The 5927-nt window shown below is 36.6% G+C and overlaps 1 pseudogene; it reads left to right on the top strand.

Annotated features, from left to right (window-relative positions):
- The first annotated feature begins 664 nt into the window (after positions 1-664).
- LOC114383644 lies at positions 665-3156 on the top strand (annotated as a pseudogene).
- The last annotated feature ends 2771 nt before the right edge of the window (positions 3157-5927 follow it).

Below are 5927 nucleotides of genomic sequence, written 5' to 3'. Positions count from 1 at the left end.
CAATTTTTTTGTTTATTATATGAATAACACAATGTATTATATATGAATATTGATATATAAAAATATTGATATTTCAACAATGAAAACTATTAATTTAGAAGTATAGAAGAATAATATTTAAGATGACAAAATAAAAAAAGGTACACTTAATTCAATTTAACCCAATTAAGTTTAATTAGATTAGGTTGAAAAATAGAAAAAACTCAACCAATCGAACCACTTATACCCCCAAGAAAAATAAAAGTGACTTGGACATAGAGAGAATAAACTATATTTCAACAATAAAAACTATTAATTTGAAAGTATAGAAGAATAATATTTAAGATGAAAAAATAATGTTTAATACAATGTTTTCCTAGATAGACATCAAATGAGAGGAAAATGTTTATTGCTTAATTTTATTTTTGCTTTAATATCCTAAATAAAAATTATTTATAACATAAATAATAAATCTAAGCTCTGTTTTTTAAATTTATATTCATTTAAACAGACAATACATTTTTATTTTTATTATTTTTAATACCATCACAACCTTAATAAAGAATGAAACAATTAAAAAGTATAGCCCACATGCAACACGTTGTGAGTTTGTGACATGTAACAAGTGTTTGCTATATATACAGCAGGCTCCACACGGCAAATTTAGTCATGTTATCGTGTGTGGTCAATTTCCAGAATATGGGACCATATATTTCTGTTTCTGAAGCCATTGGCTTTAAATTAACGCCACCCATTGGTACGAATTGCTGCTTGTGGGATGGGATGAGTTGTGACACCAAGTCAGGTCACGTAATTGGCATAGACCTTAGCTGCAGTTGCCTTCAAGGTGAATTTCATCCCAAAACCACTCTCTTCAACCTCATTCATCTTCAAAAACTCAACCTTGCCTTCAATCATTTTTCCAATTCTCCAATGCCTAACGGCTTTGGTGATCTTGTGGCTCTTACTCATCTAAACCTATATTTCTCTGCATTTAGTGGTGTTATTCCTTCTAAAATCTCCCACCTCTCAAGATTAGTCTCTTTTAGTCTTCCATATACATGATTGCAAGGGAAGTTAGCAAATAACATACTCTGTTTAGCCAATCTTCAAAAGCTTGACTTGTCTGACAATTGGAATCTCCAAGGTGAACTTCCGGAGTTCAATCGGAGCACTCCTCTTAGATACTTGGATCTCTCTTTCACAGGTTTTTCAGGAAAACTCCCCAATTCCATTAGCCATTTGGAGTCTCTTAACTATTTGGATTTTCATTCAACTTACTTAGAAGGACCTATTCCTCTGTTTTTATCTAATCTCACGCAACTAAAACACTTAAACCTTGGTCTCAACAATTTCAGCGGTGAGATTCCATCATCACTTTCAAATCTTCAACATCTTACTTACTTAGATCTTTCAAATAATAATTTTGGTGGTGAGATCCCCGATTTGTTTGACAAGCTTAGCAAATTAGAATATTTATACCTTTCTGGAAACAACCTAGTGGGCCAGTTGCCATCATCATTGTTTGGGCTAACTAAGCTTAGTGATTTAGATTGTTCCGACAATAAATTAGTTGGCCCAATGCCAGACAAAATTAGTGGACTTTAATTTCTAATTTAATTTATCTGGATTTGTCTGGTAACTCCCTGCACGAAACAATCCCCATTTATCTGGATTTGTCTGGTAACTCCCTGCACGAAACAATTCCCCAATGGTGCTTTTCTTTGTCATCGTTGTTACGCTTATCTCTTTACGGAAATCAGCTTACAGGACCAATTGGTGAATTCTCTTCTTTTTCCTTGTATTATTGTGATCTCTCTTATAACAAGCTACAAGGTAATATCCCAACTCAATGTTTCATCTACACAATCTCACTGTGTTGAGACTATCATCAAACCACTTGAGTGGCCTTGTAGATTTTCACAAAGTTTTGAATATGCAATTTCTAGAAATTCTTGATCTCTCTGACAATAATTTTCTCTACCTCAGTTTCAACAGTACCAGGGGTGACTACACCTTTCCCAATCTTCAATATTTAGATCTATCAAAGAACCAAATTCATGGCAGGATTCCAAAATGGTTTAATAGCACAGGGAAAGATACTTTGTCTGTTTTTGACCTTTCTCATAACCTTCTAACATCAGTTGGGTATCTCTCGCTCTCATGGGCGTCGATACATTACATTGACCTTAGCTTCAACATGTTGCAAGGAGATATTCCAATTCCCCCATCAGGCACCAAATTCTTTTCAGTCTCACATAACAAATTGACTGGACACATTTCTTCAACTATTTGCAACGCAAGCTCCCTTCAAATGCTCGACTTGTCTCATAACAACTTGGCAGGAAAGCTTCCTCAATGCCTTGGAACCTTTCCTTACCTTTCAGTTTTGGATCTACGAACGAACAACCTTAGTGGAATGATACCGAAAAACTCTCTTGAGATAGAAGCATTGGAGACTATGAATTTTAATGGCAATCAATTGGAGGGACCATTACCTCGGTCTGTTGTCATGTGCAAACAGCTAAGAGTTTTGGACCTTGGAGAAAATAATATACAAGATACATTTCCAACTTTTCTGGAGTCGCTTTAGCAACTGCAAGTCCTTGTTTTACGTGCTAATAGGTTCAATGGTACCATCAATTGTTTGAAATTGAAGAATGTTTTTCCCATGTTGCAGGTTTTCTACATCTCCAACAATAATTTCAGTGGCAATTTTCCAACAGCTTGCATAAAAGACTTCAAGGGAATGATGGTGAATGTCGATAATGGTCTGCAATATATGAGGGGCAAACACTATTCTTCTAGTTACTATGATTCAGTGGTAATCACCATAAAAGGAAACACTTATGAACTGGAGAGGATCTTAACTACTTTCACAACTATTGATTTGTCAAATAATAGATTTGGAGGAGTGATTCCAGCAATCATTGGAGAATTAAAGTCACTCAAAGGGCTTAACCTTTCCCACAACAGAATCACTAGTGTTATTCCACAAAACTTTGGTGGTTTGGAAAATCTAGTGTTGGGCTATGACCAAAATCCATATGGAAGTTTATTCTGTTATTTTTTGTTTTGTCCTCTGCTTATATAAGGCAAGGATGCCCTGTATTTTTAACAAGCTTCCACTTGTGTATTGCATCAGTAAGAAAAGCTTTCTGTTTTCCCTCCCGTGGATATAGCCTTACTCAAGAGTGAACCACGTAAAATTCTGTGTGTTTTTCCTTTTCTTTCTCTCTTTCTTTCACCTTGCTGCAAAACTCTATGTGTGTTACATAGTTTTCTGCTACATCTATTATTGCAGTTCTTGTTTGTTCTTCATCACTTCCATAACAAATTGGTATCAAGAGCTCAAGTTGCGATCAAGGGAATTCAAGATTCTCGTTTGAATACAAAGATCAAGCTGCAGGAGTCTTGTTTCTGGTTCTTTCGCTGCTTCACTGTGATCAAGAACACTCAAGAAATCATGTCAAACACAATCAAGATTGAGAAATTCAATGGAAAGAACAACTTCAATCTGTGGCACATCAAGATGCGTTCTTTGTTGAAGGAACAACATGTTTGGGCTCACTAAAGTTAGGCATGTTCTAGAGCTGAAAAAGAATCTAATCTCCATAGGTATTATGGATGGAAAGGGGTTCAAATGAAGCACTGAAAATGGGGTCATGGAAATTCAGAAAGGCTCTACAATGGTGATGAAGGGTATAAAGAGGGGTAATCTCTATATACTTCAAGGTACAACATGTATTGAGGATGGTCTAGTAGTTGTTGCATCAAATCCAATAAGAGCATACCTGACTTAACTCAATTGTGGCACATGAGGCTAGGTCATATGAGTGAAAAAGGTATGATGATACTTCAAAAACAACAGCTGTTGGGAAATCAGAAACTGGATTAACTTAAATTTTGTGAGCACTGTGTTTTCGGCAAGCAACATAGGATTAAATTTCCTAAAGCAATTCACACCACCAAAGGAACTCTTGATTAGATTCATGCTGATTGTTGGGGGCCTGCAAAAGTACCTTCACTAGGTGATGGAAGGTATTTTTTGTCCATAATTAATGACTACTCAAGGATGACATGGATCTACATCATGAGTCAGAAGAGTCAAGCTTTCAAATGCTTCAAAGAATGGAAGGCACTGATTGAAAAACAAATTGAAAGGAAAGTTAAAAGACTCAGAACTGATAATGGCTTGGAGTTTTGCTCAACAGAATTTAACAAATTCTGTAGAAATGAAGGGATTGCTAGACAACTTACTGTTAGGAACACTCCTCAGCAAAATGGAGTTGCTAAACAAATGAACAGAACACTTCTGGAAAGAACAAGATGCCTATTGTCTAATGCTGGTCTCAACAGAAGCTTTTGGGGAAAAGCTATCAATACAACTTGTTTTCTAATCAATAGAACACCCTCTACTGCTATAGGACTAAAAACTCCTATTGAAATCTGGAATGGCAAAACAGTAAACTACTCAAATCTAAGAGTATTTGGCTGCAATACCTATTATCATGTCAATGAAGGAAAGCTGGCACCTAAATCAAGAAAAGGGCCTGTTCATGGGTTATGGTGATGGGGTGAAAGGTTACAGGATCTGGTCACCCTCTGAAAGGAAAGTTCTTCTCAACAGAGATGTAATTTTTGATGAATCACATCTGCTCCAACCAAAAATTGAGGTTCCAATTGTTGGAACACAGAGCTGCCACTCTCCTCTAGAAAAAGATGTAGAATCTACAACCAAACACTCCGAAAAAGGGGTTCATATAGATACATCTCCTGTTCCTCAAGAAGGTGAGCAATCAGAAGATTCCAATGCAAATGAGGCTCATCAGAATGCTGAACCCGAGCCTGCACAGCTCAATCCTGGAATTAGTCAGAGACCTAAGAGGGTCAGTAAGCCTCTTGAGAGATATGGCTTTGAAGACATGGCTGCCTATGCATTACATGCAGCTGAAGAAATAGATTCAAATGAACCGGCCACCTACAAAAAAGCTATCAATCATCCTGAAGCTGAAAATTGGTTTTAGCTATGAAAGAGGAAATGGAATCTCTATATAAGAATCAAACCTGAAAACTTGTTGAACCACCTAAAGGAAGACATGTGGTAGGCTGCAAGTGGATATTCAAGAGGAAACCTAGTCTTTCAGAAAAGGAAGAGATAAGATACAAGGCTAGGTTAGTTGCTAAGGGATTCAGCCAGAAAGAAGGAATAGATTTCAACGAAATCTTTTCACCTGTGATCAGACATACATCCATCAGGGTTTTGCTTGCTATAGTGGCAAACCAAGATTTGGAACTTGAACAACTTGATGTCAAAACTACTTTTCTCCATGGAAGATTGGAAGAAAATATTCGAATGAAACAACCTGAAGGGTTTGAAGTTCAAGGAAAAGAAAGGTATGTTTTTCAACTGCAGAGGTCCTTGTATGGATTGAAACAATCTCCAAGGCAATGGTACATAAGGTTTGATAGCTTTATGACCAGCCAAGGATTCAAGAGAAGTCTCTATGACTGTTGTGTTTATCACAACAAGGTGGAGGATGGATCAATGATCTATCTTCTACTCTATGTAGATGACATGCTTATTGCAGCAAAAAACATGTGTGATATACAAAATCTGAAGATCCTCCTGAGGGGTGAATTTGATATGAAAGATCTAGGGTCTGCAAAGAAAATCTTAGGAATGGAGATCTATAAGGACAGAACTCAGAAAAAGCTATTTTTGTCTCAAAAGGACTACATTCAGAAGATACTTGTGAGGTTTGGAATGACTGATTATAAACCTATCAGTACTCCCCTTTCAGAAAAAGAGAAGTTGTCTGTTGTGATAAAGGTTCAAGCTCAGGCTGATCAGGACTATATGTCAAAGGTTCCATACTCAAGTGTTGTTGGCAATCTCATGTATGCCATGGTCTGCACCAGACCTGACCTTGCTTGTGTTGTTAGCA

This window comes from Glycine soja, chromosome 14, assembly GCF_004193775.1.
Source record: "Glycine soja cultivar W05 chromosome 14, ASM419377v2, whole genome shotgun sequence".
Taxonomy (NCBI): Eukaryota; Viridiplantae; Streptophyta; class Magnoliopsida; order Fabales; family Fabaceae; genus Glycine; species Glycine soja.
The sequence above is the reverse complement of the archived record's forward strand: the minus strand, read 5'-3'. Positions and strand labels throughout refer to the sequence as shown.